Raw genomic sequence first — 20,189 nt, 5'->3', positions numbered from 1 at the left:
GGTCCCTGGCTTCAGGAAGCTTACAGTCTCCTAGAGAGGACTGATCTGTAAACCAACCAGAGTAAAATACATGAAAGGGTCTAGAATACAGGAATGTGCAGGAAATAGCAGTGTCTAAATAAGAGAAAGTGGCTGATTTTCCATGGTGGGTGGTGTGATGGGGCTGTGGAAGGGGGAGGGGTTCAGGACAGGCTTTACAGAGGTTGAATAGAGTGGTGTTGCTGAGGAGAAACAGGAATTCCTAGTAAGGAAGCCAGGTCAAAAAAGGTTGGAGTTATAAAATACTCCAGCGCATTGAGGCACTGCACAGAGCTCAGCAAGTGTAAGACAAGAGGGGTTTGGATTAAGAGATGAGAAGAGGGAGGCAGGGATGGAGCAGAGCCTTCAGAGGATGAACTATGCTCTGCTGAAATATTTGAGTCTTACCCAGGGAAGAAACGGCCATGAAGGTGTTTATTTTATACCCTAAGGAACTCTAAGAATGCCACAGTCCACTTGCAGAATGAATTTAATTTCTTCAGTCTTTTTGACTGAAATAAGTCCTAGTAAGTCTAATACCGTATTTTTTAAAGACTTGATAGAAACCTCCTGACAGACAATAAAATCAGCCAAGATGGTTGTAGTGATTATTCTTTGGTTCATAATTTCCTCCATTTTTTCTCCTGTCATTGTTTTCCACTCTTCTTTTGGGTTCCCCAAAGTTAATCCCAATAATGATAAACTGTTAAAGGCTTGAGAGGAACTAATCAATAATTAGTACTTTAGAGGTATTATTGGAGACTGCTATAAATATCTAGACTTTTCTTGATGTTTTTGGCCTCTTTTGCTGTAAGAAATAGACAAAGTGGGGCTCTGTCAGTTAAGTGTCTGCGTTTGGCTCGGGTCGTGATCCCAGGGTCCTGGGATAGAGCCCTGCATCGGACTCCTCCCTCTCCCTGCCTCTCCCCCTATTTCTATGTGCTCTCTGACAAAGAAATGAAATCTTAAACATTAAAAAAAAAAAGAAATAAAGTTATCACATCTTTTATTATACCTGTTGGATTTCCTCCAGTTCTTAGAGTAAATTCATGAAGCTAATTAATTCATTAGGTAAAAATTTGTTCAGGGGCGCCTGTGTGGCTTAGTAGGTTGAGGGGCTGACTCTTGGTTTCCCCTCAGGTCATGGTCTTGGGGGTCCTGGGGTCAAGCCCCATGTGAGGCTCTGTGCTCAGCGAGGAGTCTGCTTGAGGATTCTCTCTCTCCCTTTCCCCCCAACTCCCATGGACATACATATACTTGCTCTTTTTCTCTCTAAAATAAGTAAATCTTAAAAAAAAATGTGCTCAGATTTCTGTTTAAAGTAGATTTTGTTGTTATTACAGGGTAGGTTATGTGGGCTTCTTTAAAATGTTTTTTGTCCTCTTCCTTATGGCATGCATGCTTTGAAGCACTGACTTGCCTAAGAGACTGGTTGCCGTGTTTGCAGCAACCCCAGCAAAAAGGCAATTTGTGGATCCGGTGGAAAGGAAATGTGTCAAATGGCAATCTGCAACAGCCAACAAATGCAAAGTGCCTGATTTTACCATAGCATTTTCATTTCTGCTGCATAAGGGAGAATTATGTGTGTTGGGGGGGAGGAGGGTGAGACTAGGAAATATAAAAATAGGCAGTAAAAAAAAAAAAAGAGTATTTTAATCTATGACACTGGGGAAAAAAAGTGGCTAGAGGGGCTTTGACACTAGTGAAAATCCTGAGATTTACAAAACGACAAGGGTTTTAGCTGTAGGTAAGATGGTGGAGTGATTAAAAGGGAGAGGTGGGAGGAACAGAGAAGTAACTTGTCATGTGTGTCTTCTACAAGCCAGGCAGTGACCTAGGCATATTAATTCATAATCCTACCTATTCCTGGCCCCAATTTTGAGTCATCGTCAGATGGTATTGTTGGGATTTTTACCTAGGAGGAAGTAAGACTCAATGGCCACATAGGTGAGTGGGAATGGGATTAGAATCGTGCCTGGTCCTGAAGCCCACCATCTTTCTCCTTCATAAACAACACTGTTTCTCATTCTGCTCTAGGAACATTCTGGTTACAATGCATGGTTTAAAATCAGACATGGGACTAAAAGGAAGGAATGTAAGGGGCGCCTGGGTGGTTCAGTTGTCAAGCGTGTGCCTTTGGCTCAGGTCATGATCCCAGGGTGTTGGAATCGAACCCTACGTCGGGCTCCCTGCTCAGCGGGGAGCCTGCTTCTCCCTCTCTCACTCTCCCTGCTTGTGTTTCCTCTCTCGCTGTGTCTCTCTCGGTCAAATAAATAAAATCTTTAAAAAAAAAAAAAAAAAAGAAAGGAATGTAAGAAATGCACTGACAGGTATCCTAGCATTTGCTTGCATTTTGTACTTTTTAATGAACAGCTCAATCTACGTGGAAGTGTAGTGTTATAATCTAGAGCATAGATTTACATTTGACTGAGGTTGATTGAGTGCCAACGATATGCTGAAAATCTCACAGGCAGAGTTTTCATTAAAACAGAGCGATTCGGGGTGCCTGGGTGGCTCAGTGGGTTAAAGCCTCTGCCTTCAGCTCAGGTCATGATCCCGGGGTCCTGAGATCAAGCCCCTCATCGGGCTCTCTGCTCAGTGGGAGCCTGCTTCCCCCTGCCCCCATCTCTGCCTGCCTCTCTGCCTACTTATGATCTCTCTCTGTCAAATAAATAAATAAAATCTTTTAAAAAAATAAAATAAAACAGAGTGATTCATTCCATGAACCCCCAACCAAGGCAGTGCCTTACCGTCCTCTGACAGCCGGCCATAGTTTACGTCGAGGGACTAAAGGAAAATGGCATCTTGATGCTGAACTCATACCTCAGATGTCCATTAGAGCAGCAAACTGTCGCTTCAGCAGATGAGACCGTGCAGGTGAAGGAGCGCTTCTAGGGGCCCTGAGACCAGTGGGGGGTGTAGCGTGTGCACCCACAGCAGCTCGGACTCCCCGTGCAGACCCTCCTCCCTGTCCTGCTTTGATTCCTGATGACTCTTCAGTGTTTGCGGTTTCCGAAGAGAAGCAGGCCTCTCCGGGTGTGCTTTCAGAAAGTGCTTTCCCAAATGGTTTGCTTTTCAGGGGGAAAGTTGTTACCAGATCAATGTGCTTAAGGAAATGAAAAGCCCTTGATTAGCAGCCAAGAAGCCTCCTAATGAAATGACATTTCCCTCCAAGGATTTCAAGTGCTAAATAAAATCTAGTGCTCTCTGCGTAGAGGGCTTATCTTAGTTTTGTGCTTTTCCGAGGTGCACTTCATAAACACGGCTACACCGAACCAGATGGATGTGCGCGTCTGCATTAAGCATTGAGGTAAAAGCTTTATCGGCCTCCCGCACCTGGGTTGCATAGCTCAAGGAAGATGACCAAATCCACATCCCTGAATGAACTCCACAGAAGCATTGGGCCCCCCAGAGAGGGAGCCCCGTACTTGTTAGTCTGAAAACACCATGATCTCCAGAAATCCTGGAGAGAATGTGGGACTTTATTGTGAGGAAAAACTAAGTGGTTAATTCTTGGTGAAACAGATCATCTCTGGTGATTTTTGCAGAGGTGACCAACTGTTAGACTATGGCCTTTATTATGTCAGCATTTAAATGGGTATTGTAAAGCTATAAAGAGATTATAGTCTTTATGGTGTCTTCATATAAATATATGTGCAGAAAAGACTAATTTTAAGTATGAGAAATCCACAAGTAGCACAGGGTTTGAAACTAGTAGGAAACATTCTAACGTTATGGGAGAGTTTCATGGCATCCATGGGAAGTGTGCCTTTGGGATCAGAGAACTAGCAATTTCTCTCTCTCTTTCTTTCTCATTTCTGCTTCTCCCTTTCTCTCTGAGTGGCTTCTTTATTCCTCTTTCTGTGTGGGTAGGATTTCTCTAGCCACGACAAGAATTTCTAGTTGTACATCTCTCTCATCAAGAGAATCTGTTTGGGAATAGAATCTTTGAGCTCCAAGTTTAGATTCATAATAGACTCACTTTATTTTACTAAAACACAGTGATATGTTCCAGAACATCTCTTAACACCATCTCTTCATATTAACATCTCTTAAGAGATTGTCATCTCTTAACAGTCGACCATAGTTTACCTCAAGTGACAAGAAAAATAAAGTGTTTTAACCCCAAATTAGTATTCCAGATGTAAATGACAACAGCAATGCCTAGCTTGGGACAGCTGCCATTTCCTGAAACAGTTGGCTGTAGGCAGGGGGTCTGGCTCAGGGTGGCATGAGCAGCTTTGATATTATAACAATATTTGGGGGGTGGGGACATAGACATTACCCCACCCAAAAAAGATGAGGCAAAGAAAATTCAATTATGTCCCCCTCAGTGACCTTCTAGAATTAAAGAGATTTCAAATTAAGATGGAACCATTGCATTTTGCAGCTAAACTTCAAAACAAAAAATTACTGCCACTGATGTTTTTCATATTCCCTACAAATCTGTCTCTACCTAGAATATCCTCACACCCTTGATGACCAACAAAAACCTAAAAGTAAGCTTTGCGCGGTGGCAGTATCATAGCCAATGAGGTTTATCCAAGGCGCAATTATTGCTAATTGAAAACCTAAAAGTAATGTCTCAATAATATATCTCTATTTCATTTTTTTCACCTATTTGGTGCTTACCGAAAGGCTTACCAGAAGTCCTGACACATGTCAATTATGCCTCAACTGATAATAAAGTCAGTGAGCATAAGAAAAAAATCCTAGACACAAACCAGACTCCATAGTCTTGACTTCACCTTGGAAAATACAAAAATGATTTTCCTTCCATTTCCTTCTTAGACCTTGTTCAGGGTGCCTAGGTGTCAGCCCCATCAAAAAGAAACTTTCTAGTACACTCTCCAGTTTCTACTGCTTGACCGATGGCATAATACTATAAGCATATACGTAAAAGAGTCTTTGAGAACTTACAAATATAATATAGAGAAAGAAATTCTGACACTTGTTTTATATCTCACAGAAGAAAATTAAATTTGCACATTTCTCCCCCAAAGTGGACAGGAGATATATCTCATTAAGTATCCCTCTTATTCTTTTCCCTTTACAACTAGAAGAAAGAAAGATTATACAGCTGCCATAGTGTATCGCTATTTGGGCAGCTCTCCCATGCACCCCCCACCACACACATTTGGGATGTGGTAGGAATCCTATATGTGAACTAAAAGAAGTCAAGATCATGCCTCAAAGAATACCAAGGTAACAAATTTTCTGGTTCTACATTATATATTTGGGAAAAGGATATGTACTTCATCTTATAAGACTTTGGAAAAGTGATTTTATTTCTTTTAGCTTCAATTTCTTCATCCATAAAATCAGCTTCATAGGGGTGCCTGCATGGCTCAGTCGGTGAAGCAGTGGACTCTTTGATTTCCGTTCAGGTTATGATCTCAGAATCATGAAATCAAGGCCTGTGTCAGGTTCTTCCCTGAGCGTGGAGCCTGCTTAAGATTCTCTCTCTCTCTCTCTCTGTTGTTCCCTCTGTGCCCCTCCCCCCACCTGTATAGAGCTCTCTCTTTCTCCTAAAAAAAAAAGAAAGAAAGAAATAGCCATCTAACACTAGCCTTCCTGGACAGTTGTGATGGCTACTATTATTTTTGCAAAACTCCAAGCATCTATGAAGTATCATTTCCCTCCCTGTGCTCTTCAAGTTCAGGTTGATACTCAGGTGGGAAGCAAGGCTCAGGGTCCCCACATGCACACTTATGGGAAGGAGCTACAGTTTATGTGTGCACACCACTCATCAGTGTGTGTCTTTGGCAGTTTTTTCCCACCAACCTACTCCCATCACTTACCATTAGAGTATGGAGACCTTCATGATCCCCAAGGACCCATGGCAGGGATACAGGGTAGAGAGCCTCTACAGAACCAAGAGATCATACAGATCACAGCTTCCTGGAGGAGTGATTTGCTTGGTGGTGAATAGTTTAATGAACCGTTTTTATATTAATACAAATAATAAAGGAAGACCGGCAGGATGTTATGTGCTAGTGGGAGACTGCTTCCAACTTTTCCCAGACACCCAGGATTTGAGTCCACTTGTCTCTGCGTTTAGGGTTTTGGATGGATTTGAGAAGCAGTCAGAATGGAATACCCAAAAAAGCTGTGAGCAAAGTAATGTACCATGGAGATTAGAGTCTGATAACCTACACTCAGTCTGAACTGCAACTCAGATATGGAAATCCATTTCTTTTTTCAAGACTTCCTGACATTCAAGGAAATCCCTTGAAACTTACAGAAATATGGGGCACCTGGGTGGCTCAGTTGGTTAAGCATCTGCCTTTGGCTCAGGTCATGATCCCAGAGTCCTGGGTTGGAACCCCAGGACTGCTCAGCAGGAAGCCTACATCTCCCTCCCCCTCTGCCTGCCGCTCGCCCTGCCTGTGCTCACTCTCTCTCTCTCCCTTTCAAATAAATAAGTAAAATAGTAAAAAAAAAAAAAAAAAGAAACTTACAGAAATAACAAAACCAAGGAACATCCTACAAAAACAACTAGCTGACTTGAGTTTTCCAGAGTAGACCCAGATTAAAATATTTGCACCTATTTTCCCCACAAATATAATTGTGCTTGTTAGAGATGTACTTCCACTTTTTGGCTGGATGTCAATTTCACAACTTTGGTCACTTTCTATCTGTGAAAGATGGCTACAATCCTCAGTTAATACAGAATAGTACCCAGCTCTGTAAACAACAGTTTGGAACCAAAAGGTGATAAAGAGGTCTATGGACATACGGCAATAAGCCTAAAGCCCTAGTTCCTAACCTATCTTCTGTTCCAACCTGCCTGAGTGATAGGACATGGTGAAGAGTAACTTAGAAACAATGGCTTTATAAGAGGGCATATCGGGATGCAAGGAATGGGAGTAGAATTTATAGTTCTACAAAGTGTACAGAGGATGTTTACGGGGACCTGTTGCCTGGAGCAGCATTGAGTACATGGGTTTTGCAGTAAATTTACCAAAAGCTTTGAATTATAGTACACTAAAAGGGTTTACTCACTTCACAAAGGATTATTTCCTGATGTAAGCAGGCTCTACATTATGTGAGGGTCTCGGTTACACACTCAAAAGCTTTTCTCTACATTCTTCCACGGGATGTTATTTTATTTTTATTTTTATTTATTATTTTTAAAGATAAATTAATTTATTTGACAGACAGAGATCACAAGTAGGCAGAGAGGCAGGCAGAGAGAGAGGGGGAAGCAGGCTCCCCGCTGAGCAGAGAGCCCGATGCGGGGCTCGATCCCAGGACCCTGGGGTCATGACCTGAGCCGAAGGCAGAGGCTTTAACCCACTGAGCCACCCAGGCGCCCCAGGATGTTATTTTAAAAGAGAAAATGACAGTGAGTGTGGATCAGGAAGATCCCATAAGAACAATTGTAAGTTATTACATATTTATAACTCCTTGCTTATTTTACTTGGACATGAGGAAGCCTTCTCAGAAAACAACGACTACTAACTAATTTATCTTTCCTTTGTCATCATATTACTATGTGTCCTGAAAGGAGTATGAGAACATTAAAAAAGAAAACAAACATCAGTTTGTAAAAAAAAAATGATAAATATCAAATCATGATCTTTGTGGTAGTTTAAGGCATATTTCTTCATTTCTGGGAATACACAGGCTTTCTGAGCTTAACAATAGCCACTTTAGGGGCAAAATACGGAAGAAAAGCTGTTCATCTTTTCAGCTCTGGAGAGTTTTTGACAAGGGCTCTAAGTATATCCCAAAGTCACTGAAATTGATGTCAGTCAAATGATGAAAGTGGTATCTTGCAAAATGTATGGTATCCAGAGATCAGGTATTAGCACAGGTGTTAGCCAGAGCAACTACAGTTTCTCAAAGGAGGGGGGTGGTTTAATCACCCATAAACCAAGGCATGAAGTCCTTTTTCTCATGTACAAGAACAGAGCTAACATTTGGAGAAAACGTTTCCTAAAGCCTGTGAGGCCAGGATATCAAAGAACTGTGCGCTATCGTTTGCGTGAGTTTTTCTGACAACCATGAAGAAACTGTCCTCTTTCCCTCCAGCAACTTTTTCTTTTTCTTTTTTTTTTTTCATAAAGATGTTAGACTCAACATATGGGATAAGCCAATGGAGCAGAATGTTAAACTTCCTGTAATATCTCGGCATCTCTCAGGATTGCTGTGAGAACCCATGACATGTGGATGACTAGGGAGTTGTGTGGTTTTCCCAGCTCCGTCATTACCAAGTGTGCAACCCACATGAAAGCCACATTTAGTAGTTCTCCATATTTTAAGAGGAAATGGTGACTCATGCCTGAGAGGCAGGATGAAGAGAAAGGTCTCCTAAGGCATCTCTAATCATATTCTTTTCTGCTCTGCACTTACACTGTGAACAAGTTTCATTTCATAACAAACCAGAGACCAAGTCTAAATTAGTATCCACACATTCCTGAAGACTTGAAGGCTTCTACGGTCGCAGTAGTTGTCCGCCTGGTTGTGGATCAAAAAGCAATGGAGGGCGCCTGGGTGGCTCAGTGGGTTAAGCCGCTGCCTTCAGCTCAGGTCATGATCTCGGGGTCCTGGGATCGAGTCCCGCATCGGGCTCTCTGCTCAGCAGGGAGCCTGCTTCCCTTCCTCTCTCTCTCTGCCTGCCTCTCTGCCTACTTGTGATCTCTCTCTCTCTGTCAAATAAATAAATAAATAAATAAATAAATCTTTAAAAAAAAAAAAAAAGCAATGGAGACACCCTCATGCCATTGAAAACAGATTGTCTTCTCGAACTCCAGTTGTTTGTGTAATTTTAACAACCATGTGCTTGTTTTCTGTTTTCTGGCAATCTAGATCTGCTCTTTATTTCTTTTTTAGTCTCAATAGAAATTAAGTGGTTTTGGCCATCAACATTCCTGCCTGTCTTCTTTCAGTCTCCTGTGAAGAGGACCAGATGGGATAAGGCCTTTTATACTTCTGACACATTCATCGGAATTGAAATGATGGTCTGCAAATTTCCCATCTTCCGAGGAAAAGACCTAGGCCTGCCCCATGGGAGCATGGCATGCTGGGCTACTATCTTACTCTCCAACGAGGGGTGCAGCATCTAAGATTGACTCGAACAGAATATTTGAAGAGACAGGGGGTTAGTTAGGAGGAGAATTTCAGAGTGTATGAATGAAGATTTATCCTTGCATTGGAGCTGACTTGTTTTTCATCAGAATGCTACCAGAATATTAAAGAAAAAAAAAAAAGGATGAGGGGATGGAGAGTGGTAAATGACAATTCAACACAACCCGTCTGAGCCATCAATTCAGAACATCACTTTGAATTCGTGAATTCTTTACTTGTCCACTGAACAGAAATAATGAGGAAAGGCTTTTCCATCAGGGAAAATGCCACTTCAAAATACAATGGGCTGTCTTGTTAAATTTCAAACCAGATTTCACAGTGGCCTTGGTGAAACTCCAGTGGCCCCTTAATATAGTAGGGTCTGGTCTCCAGAATGGCAATGGAATCAACAAGCACGTGCCAAGATTCAAGGACCTTCTGAGACCCCTCATGGGAAAGAGCTGCTCTATCATTCTGACAGATGCAGCAGTGGGCCTTGGACTGAGGAGATAGCTCAGATAGCTCTCTCACGACCAAACAGCATTACCCAAGAGAGTAAAGACCAAGCTTTTCCAGACCAGTCAGTAGCTCAGTCCCTGCAACTCAAGGGTGTCACTATTACTTGCTTCTTTGAAACAACTGAGCCACAGTGGTAAAAGTGTCACAGTAGATACTCCACTCTAGCTCTACTGGGGTCATGCAACGATCTCCAGCAACTTGAGAATGTTCCGGATACATTATCGATAGGAAGGAAACAAGTAACTGTGCCCAGTGGACTTAATAGTGAGAGAAAAAACTTAAAACACCGTGTCAGGAAATGTCCTTTAAAAAGAATACACTTAAATTTATATTTCTAATGTCCTTGGGGCACCTGGGCAGCTCAGTCAGCTAAATGTCCAACTCTTTGTTTCAGCTCAGGTCCTGATCTCATGGTTGGTGAGATCAAGCCCCTCCCTGGAGCTCCATGCTCAGTGGCACGTCTGCTTAAAGATTCTTTCCTCTGCCCCTCCCTGCAACATGTGTGTGTGCATGCTCTCTCTCTTTCTTTCTCAAATAAATAAATCTTTAAAAAATATAGTTATAATATCCTTATATAAAGGACAATTAAAACTTTGGTTTGATTCTGGACCATGAGAATCTTCATTTCTATGACAATTTTCTTAATTTTCATAAAGTTTATCAGTCATAAATTTGTATCTATTTGAATTTCCCTTTCCATTCAGATAGATTTCCTAATTTTGAAATCACAGAGTCATGAAGCTATTGACATGAAGAAAAACTGCCAAAGCAAAGGGTAAGACAGTGTGTCATGGGCGCCTGGGTGGCTCAGTGGGTTAAGCCTCTGCCTTCAGCTCAGGTCATGATCTCATGGTCCTGGGATGGAGCCCCACATCGGGCTCTCTGCTCAGCAGGGAACCTGCTTCACCCTCTCCCCCTGCCTGCCTGTCTGCCTACTTGTGATCTCTGTCTGTCAAAGAAATAAATAAAATCTTAAAAAAAAAAAAAGACAGTGTGTCACAATGGGATTTCATAGGGTTAAAAAACATCCTGCCCCTACTATGAAATGACCTCCTTTTCCTTTCTTATTCCATGATCTTAGGGGATCTGTGGTTAAAGGCAGGTTGACTGTCACCTGTATGACAGACAACTTCCTTGAAGACCTGAATCACCATATGAACCATTAAATTTGATCTGAATCCTAGAACCTTTATGAAAAAAAATTGTCATAGCTATATCCTTTCCTCTGTCTCCATTCCACTGTACCATATAATGTGGGGGTATCTGGAGCCAGAGCGTAAAGTCTAATTCCCAAGGGTCTCTACAGTTCATCAAATTCTCTGGACTGCCCTAAACTCAAGCCATGACTTGAGCACTAATTAGCATTCTTAAATTTCTGGATAGTTCAGATCCTAGGGTGGAGACCAGGCAACCCTGCATCCCAGGCTGAATGCAAGAAGATTGTGGAATGCCAAAGTACCAGCTAGCTCTAACATGAAAGAGTCAATTATTCACTGATGAGACCAGCCATCCAAAATGGCTGTAGAAAAATCCTTTCCATTGTGTAAAAGGCATCACTTGTTCTAGACATTTTAGTCATTGTCTATTAAGCCAATTCCTGCCTGATGGACAAGTATCCTTAGATGTGAGCTCCCGCAGCGTAGTCATCATTCTAGGGCCCTAGGGCACAACTTACTGCTCTGGAATAGTGCATTGCTAAGTAGTCTGTGGGGTTTTAAGTTGTCACATTCCTTATGGAGTCAAGGTTACTATAATCGTCACTACGGCAGCTCTGGGAAGGGTAGCAGGGTGGAGGGGAATTTCACACATGCCATGTGTCGCTTACTCATCCTGTGAAGTCTGGCTTGGACTTGCTGCAGTTGGGAAGAGGAGGAGAAGGATCTGGAGGCTGCACACACGGGGACCCCAGATCCCAAAAGGCTGGATTCTGAGCTATAATTGCTCACCGTGACTCACGTGGCCAGCTGGATTCTATGGCACTAGCATTTTGGCACTCAGCAGTCACCTCCACACTGGGCAGAGTGAGAATTTGGTGCATCAATCCAAAAGATACTGAAAGTGTTTGCAAAGGGAAGCCAAGTCAGATCATTTCTTCCAACCCCAAAGAAAGTGACTTACCTCACCATTTACTAAGTAGGCAGAAGAAAAATTAGATTTTTTTTTTCCTTATCATAGAACAAAGTGTTTCTGGTTAGTTAAGGCTCAAATACAAGGTAGTAAGAGAAATGAAAATAATATCAATACTGGATCTGTTATTGGATACAAGATGAGTGTAAGTTTATGGAACATAATTTCTCTAATTGGTTTAGCTTGCGTTTCCTATTGTGATAAAATACCTCATCTCCGTCGCCACTTCTGCTAACTGAAGACTCACAGTGAGTCATTCTCTTCTCCTGGGGATCCTCATTAAACAAAAAGGTTTGCCAAGCTTTCCTTTCCCTAGTTTTTATGTGATAGATAAGACTCTTTCTCCAAATTAAATATCACAAATAAGATTATTCAAACGCAAAGGCCCCTGGAGATGCTAAATCATTGTGCCCTCTTCCTGTCCTACCCTGCTGCCCCCTCCCCACCAAACTTCTCTGGTTTTGAATTACAAGCCTAGAGGAAAAGACACATGGCAGTTTAACTTGATTAATGTAAAACTGAGCAGAGGCCCACATCTCATTCTCTGCAGAACGCCTTGCTTTCTACCTCATTGAATAAATGTATGCTATTATCTCAATCTTGCTTCAGGCTTTACCAGTGAAATTGCTCTCAATAGAACTGCCAATGCCCTTTCATTTGCTTTAACCAACTGGTATTTTCCATCATTTTTTAAAACAAGATTTATAAAAGTATAATTTATAATCCATTAAATTCACCCCTTTTAGGTGTATAGTTATATGAACGTTGAAAAATACATGCAATCATGTAACTCCCAGCACATCAAGATATAGGAAATTTCCATCCATCCAGAAAGGATCCTTGTATCCCTTTATAATCATGTCCTCCCCCAACTCCAGCCCCTGGCAACCCTTGATCTGCTTTTGGTCCCTATAGTTTTGCCTTTCCAGAATGTCCTATTAGTGGAAACGTGCAATCTGCAGCCTTTTGTGTCTGTCTGCTTTCACCAGCAAAACCTATTTCATATTTGTTTCTGTTCTTGGACACACCAATAATTTTTCCTTTTCATTGTTGAGTTACATTCTATTGTATGAATGTACCATTCTCCAGCTAATGGATATTTGTGATGTTTTCGGATTTTAGTGATTAAAAGAAAGTATCTATAAACATTTATGTACAGGTTTTTCTGTGGACACATATTTTCATTTCTCTTAGATAAGTACCAGGGAGTGGGAAACAACCAAACCGCTTCCCTACTAGAAATGAATGGCAGTGACTGTTCCTTTATATCTTTGTCAGCATTTGCTATTGTCAGTTTTTTTTAATTTTAGCCATTTTAATATATGTCATCGTATCTCATTGTGATTTTAGTTTGCATTTCCCTAACAACTAATAATATTAAGCATTTTATCATGTTCTTGTTTGCCATCTGTATCTCTTTTCTTTGGTGAAGTATCTGTTTAAAGCTTTTGTCTATTTTTTAAAGTGAGTTGTTTTATTATTGAGCTGTGAAAACTTTTTATATATTCTGGATATGAATCTACCTTTGGATATATATTTTGCAAATATTTTCTCCCAGTATGTAGCTTCCTTTTCATTATCATACAACGTGTGGATTTTTGTTTTGTGTCTTCCATTTAGCATTAGTTTTCAAGGTTCATTCATGTATCAGTAATTCATTCCCTTTTATACTGACTGATATTTTAATGTACAGATGTGCCATATTTTCTTTATACACTCATTATCCAATGGATATTTGGCTTATTTCCACCTTTGGCTACTATAAATAATGCTGCTATGAGCATTTGTGTGCAAGTTTTGTTTGAACACCTATTTTCAGTTCTTTTGAGTATATGTATAGGAGCAGAATTTCTGGGTCCCATAGCAATACTATGTTTAATTTATTGAGGAATCACCAAACTGTTCTCCTTTGGCTTTACCATTTTACATCCCACCAACAATGTATAGTATTCTGATTTCTCTACATCCTTGCCAATATTTGTCATTTGTCTTTTTATTATTTATCTTCTTCTTCTTATTATTATTATTACCATCCTAATAGGTATGAAATGTTACCTCATTGTGGTTTTATTTTACATTTCCGTGAAGTATACTGAAGATTTTGAGCATCTTTACATAGACTTGTTGACCATTTGTATATCTTCATTGAAGATATGTCTTTTCAAGTCTTTTGCCCATTTTCAACTGAGTTCTTTGGGGTTTTTTTCTTTTTATCTTTATAGTTTTAAGTTTTATGACCCATTTCAGGCTAATATGGTTCAAGATATTTGTCAAAGTTCATTTTTACACATTCAGTGCCAGGCCATTTGTTTAAAAGACTATCTTTTTTCCATTGAATTCCCTTGCTTGAATAGGATTGTTGATGCCATAGGATATTCTTGGCCTTTATTCTCTCCTACTAATTTATGTGTCTTTTTTTAGGAATGTGATATGTTGTATATTCTTGGAGTGTCCATTCTTGAACACTATAGCTTCATAGTAAGTCTTGAAATCAGACAGTGTGACTCTTCCAACTGTTCTTCTTATCCCAAATTGTGTGAGCTATTCTACTTACTTTGATTCTCCATATAAATTTAGAATAATTTATCAATATCTAAAAATACCTTGTTGAGATGAGATTTTGATTGAAATGGAATTTGATTGGGATTGATTACACTGAATCTAACGATCTACTTGGGGAAAACTGACATCTTAACACAATTAAATTTTCTCATCCGTGAACGTATGTCTTTATTCATCTAGATCTTCTTTATTTTCTTTCATTAATAATTTACAGTTATCAGCATACAAATCTTACATGTAGCTTCTTAGATTTATTCCTAAGTATTTTGTGGTTTTGGTGCCATTGTGAATGTTATTATTTATTAATTTTAGTTTCCAATCATTTATTGTTAATATGTAGAATTATGATTGGCTTTTTATATTTACTTTATATCCTGTAATCTTTACAAATTCATTTATTAGTTCTGGTAGCTTTCTCACACGTTCTTTGAGATCTTCCACATAGCCAGTGTCATCTGTGTGAGTAGAGACAATTTTAGCTCTTCTTCTCCTACCTGTATGACAGCTATTTCTTTTTCTTGCCTTACTTCTCTGGTTAGGATCACCAATACAATAGTGAGTAACAGTAGTGAGAGTGGACATTTTTTCCGTTTCTAATCTCAGTCTCGTTTTAAGTGTTTTTTTACTTTCCCAAATTCTCTTGACTTCTATAATTCCACACCTCCCACATTCCCTTTGGCTCTTCTTCTTTTGTTATTTCTTTTGTAGGGGACTTTTCTTGCAGTTACTCTTAGAGGTTCCACACAGTCTGCTTAACCAGATGCTCTGTGCTTTTCACACATACTCCCTGTGTTACCCTATATAATCTTGGAGTATCCAGTGTAACCTATGCACAGATGATTCCTAATTCCACATTCAATACCAGACCCTTCCTAACAGACTCCCCATCCAGTTGCATGCCAGTTATATGTCCCAGAGGTATGTTAGATTTAATATTTTTAATATTTATCCTATCATTCCTATCCTCTACATTTGCCTTGACAAATTAGTTGGTTTCTGTAGTGATATTTTTTTAAACACAAATCTGATTATGTTATATTTTGGCTTAAACTTTCTAATGTCTTATTCCAAACTCTTCAAAATGGCTTATAAGACCCTTATTACAATGGCTTCTAAGTTCCTACATAATCTGAGTCCTAATAACTCTCAGCTTTCATTTCCTATTATTTCCCTTTTTGTGAACCAGGCTCTAGTCACATGGGCCTCCATTCTCCTCCTTGAGACAACCAACTTTGTTGTTACCTTAAGAAATGAATTTTTGCACGACTAGTGTTTTTTGGCCATTTAGGCCATACAAGGCTCAAATGTGGTCTCCTTAGTAAAGTTTTCCTCTATTTAATCTAAGTTAGCCACTCCGCTACCTACACACTGTCTTTCATTTGGTCCTCTTTTATTTTCTTCCTAAGAGTTCCTTCCATTTGCAATCACATTGCTTAGTTATTGGTTTCTCTTACTCTTTTATTTCTCCCTCTAGAAATTAAGCTCCAGGAGGGCAGAAGCAATGATCATTTCGAGAGCAGTAACTGTATCCATACCAATGCCTGGATATATAGATGTTCATTAAATGATGAATGCTGAGTGGATGAATAGATACATTTTCTAATTCATATCTACCTGATTACATAAGCCAGAAACCTGGGTATCATCTGATTTCATCAGTTTGTTCAGGAAAACAGATATTTTAAGCACGAAAGGATTTAATACAGAGAATAGGAAATTCCAGAATAAATTTTAGGCACTAAAGAAGCAAAGGTCAGAGAAGCTGCTGCTAGTCTTGAGGGAAAGAAAATACAGACATTTTGAGGAACCTCCACCAAAAATCCCAGCAATCGATAGCAACCAAATTGGTGAGCCTCAAGAGATTACCCTGACACTAGTAGCAAAACCACATTCTGCCGCCTGCTAAAACCCATGCTCCTACTTACTGTTGCTGGAATAATAATAGACTTTCCTTCTTTTCTCTTTTCTAAATCTTTCTTGCGTACGTATTGTGGGAAGAAACCTAACATGAGAAACTGCTAGCCAGAGAGTGAGAAAAATCTATGTCCCAAGGCTCTGACATCTTCAATATAGTGGAAGAGTATAGAAGAAAAGAACAGCATTGAAATATTAGCAACCACCCAGCCCAGGAACTCACCCTCCTCCAATACATGAGCAAGTGCTCTAGATTTTTACAGCCGCATTTCCCTTACATACCTTAAATGTCTTGCCTCCACGAATCCCTCCCCTCTTTGCTTCCATTTACGCTCTTATTATCTTTTGCAACAATCTAGCTGGTGCCCCTTTCTTCAAAGCCTTGTTTTCTTAAAATTATCTATCTAAAGTATAACTCTGACTGTGTTGTTTCTCTTTCAATTCAAGGGCCTTTAATGCTTTACATCACTTACAAAGTAAATTCAAGTTCCGTAGCAGGGGAAGAAAGGCCCGGCCATTTGAACTCCTCTATTCTTCTATAACGCTGTGCACACCGCACATTTCCTCACTGCTCTGGCTTCTTCATCTCATCCCTTTTGTTAGGTGTGCTTCCTGCCCTCCTCCACCTAATTCCCACTTATTCCCTAAGACATAGCTCAGGTGTCTTCTGCCCCTCAAAGCCTTGCTTCATCTTCTCTCTCCTCCTTCCCCCAGGCCCTCTACTAACACCCACACCGTCTGAGTTAGGACCATCTCCTTAGTGCTTCTATTCATATGATAAGAGTTTATGGATTTGTCTCCCCAGCAAGAGAGTTATCATCTTCAGAAATCAGATTCTGGGGGCACCTGGGTGGCTCAGTGGGTTAAAGCCTTTGCGTTCGGCTCAGGTCATGATCTCAGGGTCCTGGGATCAAGCACCACATCGGGCTTTCTGCTCAGTGGGGAGCCTGCTTCCCCCTCTCTCTCTGCCTGCCTCTCTGCCTACTTGTGATCTCTCTCTCTGTTAATAAATAAATAAAATCTTAAAAAAAAAAGAAATCAGATTCTGCCACCTTGTCTTGGTATGAAGTGTCTGACAAGACAGAGCACACAGCAAACTTCGATGAACGGTTGAATGAATAAATAGACACACACGTAAGTACTACCTGTATTTGATCCCTTTATTATTTTTAAAGACTGTGCATATGCAAAGTGAGAATTTTGGAGAAACAACATGGAAGTGTACCTAAAATGGGGCCAGCACCTCCTACTTCTCAGAGACCACTTCTGATTTCTGTTCTAAGAATAACACATTTTGTTTCCTTCTGCCTGGTTGGATTTGATGGTAGAAGAAGATTGGAATGGAATTAAAAGGCTTTTTGTACCACTCAGATAGCTTACAGACATGCTTAGAGGAAATTAATAGCAGGGGCCAGGGATCAGATGTGCAGATACTAGCCTTGTTATTCTTTTGAATCAAGCAGTTGGCCACACAAAAGAGATGCTTGCAAAAGAACCACACCAGAACCCAACCAGATTCAATGTAGCATGAATGAGAGATATTTTTGGTCTACAAATAAGTAGGTACTTAATACTGTGGCATTCTCTTTGACCCATTCATGCCTGCTATTCTCAGGGCATTTCTATACTACAGGAAGATTTTGCTTTCATCTGTTTACCCAAACAATATGCTTAAAATGAACAGGCCCTGTCTGCCCAGAAAACACCCTGACTCTACCAATAGGATAAACAGCACAGAACCTCCCTATTGGTCTTCACAGCTAGTGATCTACACCTGTGCTCCCAGGCTGCCTGCAGTCGTGTTCACACTTAGAGACAAGTGCTGGTGTGAAATCCTGCTTGGAGCTTTGCTGCTCTAAGCTGCTCCCAGCTGCTTTTCACCACCTTTTCCATTGCTTCCATGGGAAATGACTCATGGCGAGTACCAGTTTATCTCCTACCTAGTAAACACAGTACACGATGCTTTCTTCCTCCCCTCCACTTGCTGCTGCCCTCTTAATTCTCTTCTCATGCCTGTGCTCTCTGCTTTTATAACTCCGCACCTCTGAGGGCCCTTCTTTGATCAAGACAAGCATCCAGTGCTGCTAGGTAATAACTCAAGATTTCTTGTTTTACCTCCCCAGATCCAAAGCACGCAACATTTTAATGGGTACAAACTGCCTTTATTTTATGGGGCTAAGGCTTATAATTTGCATTTTAGAGCTATATAAGTGTGCCCTTTATTGAACAAGACTCGGAAGATAATCCCATCAAAAACAATTCCTGACGGCACTACAAACAAATTACCAGCACAAGAAGGACCGTAATGCATGAGATGTCCCATTCCTCTTCCTAGGTTCACGCCCATGCACCTTCCCTAGGGAACAAACAGTGCACTATAGCTTTTTTTTTTTTTTTTTTTAAATGGTGACTGCGGGATACATGGATGTTGTAAATATCACCAAAAAGATCCCTTGCAGCCCTCCTGCCCAACTCCTGGGGTCTGTGTCAGAGTTCCATAATCACATTAAGAACATGCATCTTGGGTAAAAATCATCTGATTTTTCCAGATCTGCTACAGTTCTCACCTAGAGACTCAATTGGAAATTCTTAGAACCTTATTCATCTTGTATATGTCCCCTTTCTCTGCCTGGAGCCAGTGACAACGATTAAACCAGAGGGCTGTATCTGAGTTATCCGGGACATTTGCCATTTGAATTTGTCTTCTGATTCAGTTCTCTTCTGAAAAGTTCCTTTTTTCACAGTGAAGCATGAGTCCCATTCTTACCGAGTCTCTCTAAAGATAGACTATACAATATAAGAAGAGAATTCTTCGCTTCTCCCTTGGAAAATAACACCATGTAGCATCTGGACCTTGGAGATTCAGCGCCCAGTTGATGCCCCATGGAAGAGAATGGTACCTGCTAGAAGGACAAATATGCCTCATATGTATCATGTGGTGGCCAAGCAGACATGTTTGTGAGCATATGTGAGATACTTCCTGGTGATTCTCAAATCCTCACCATGAACTACTAAATACAGGAGGTTCAATGTCAAGGAGAAGACAGTATGGTTACAGTTTCTAGGTCTTAACCAGTTTCCCTAGAACACAGTTCAGCAGAATTTATGTGCTAAGCTAATACTTTATGGGAGAAAGAAGGGAAAGGGCAATCCAGAGATCCAAGAGTAAGGGGAACTGACAGAGAGGCAGGCAAAGAAGAAAAGCAAATACAAGTTGATACATTACTGAACTAGCCAGAGTTTCTCAAGGAGATATGTCTGGCTTTTCGGTAATATGGAGTGAATTACTACATCTCAGCTCTGTTGGCTCCTCCCTCTCCTTTCTCTCTTGGTCTGTGTTAATTCTTCCACACTCCCAAGTTCTCCTAGATGATCCCTTGGGTAGCCTCTGGGGAAAACAGAGTGCTCATGAGTTGCCCTGGGCCAGACCAGGGTGATGACTGACAGGGTGGGTGGGGCCAACCAGACCAGTGGTGCATATAATACGGGTCTGACACGTGGTCCAGCATGCCACAGGTTGGGAAGATGAGGGGAGGTACTAGTTACAGCCAAGGTTTGTAAATTTTAAGTAACAATCCTTGGAAGAGTCCCATCAACTGGAATTAGCATCAAATGGGGAATATTATAAAGGAAGTTGTAGGATTTCAGTAAGGATAAATACAGATTCCTACACTTGGCTAAACAGAAGAGTTGTTAGAGATCATCAACACATGCAAAAAACCGTTCAAATAGAAGAGGTTAGGTGACTTCCCTACGCAGCACCACAAAAGAATCCAGAATCATCCTTCCTTTTCTGAAAGCTGTGCTTTTTTTTTTTTTTTTTTTTTTTTTTACACATAAAAGAAGGTATGCCTTTTGGGGATAGTCTGTATAGTTGTAATTTAGGTAATATTTGTCTTTAGATCCTTTTCATATTTACAATTTTTTATTTTAACACTTTTATGATGATTAACTGCACAGAGATTTATAGGCTTTTC

General features: G+C 40.5%; 1 pseudogene; it reads left to right on the top strand.

The window, feature by feature from the left end:
* Positions 1-4,520: 4,520 nt before the first annotated feature.
* On the top strand, positions 4,521-4,645 carry LOC125094483 (uncharacterized; annotated as a pseudogene).
* Positions 4,646-20,189: the final 15,544 nt, after the last annotated feature.

Source organism: Lutra lutra, chromosome 2, assembly GCF_902655055.1.
Source record: "Lutra lutra chromosome 2, mLutLut1.2, whole genome shotgun sequence".
Lineage (NCBI taxonomy): Eukaryota > Metazoa > Chordata > Mammalia > Carnivora > Mustelidae > Lutra > Lutra lutra.
The sequence above is the reverse complement of the archived record's forward strand: the minus strand, read 5'-3'. Positions and strand labels throughout refer to the sequence as shown.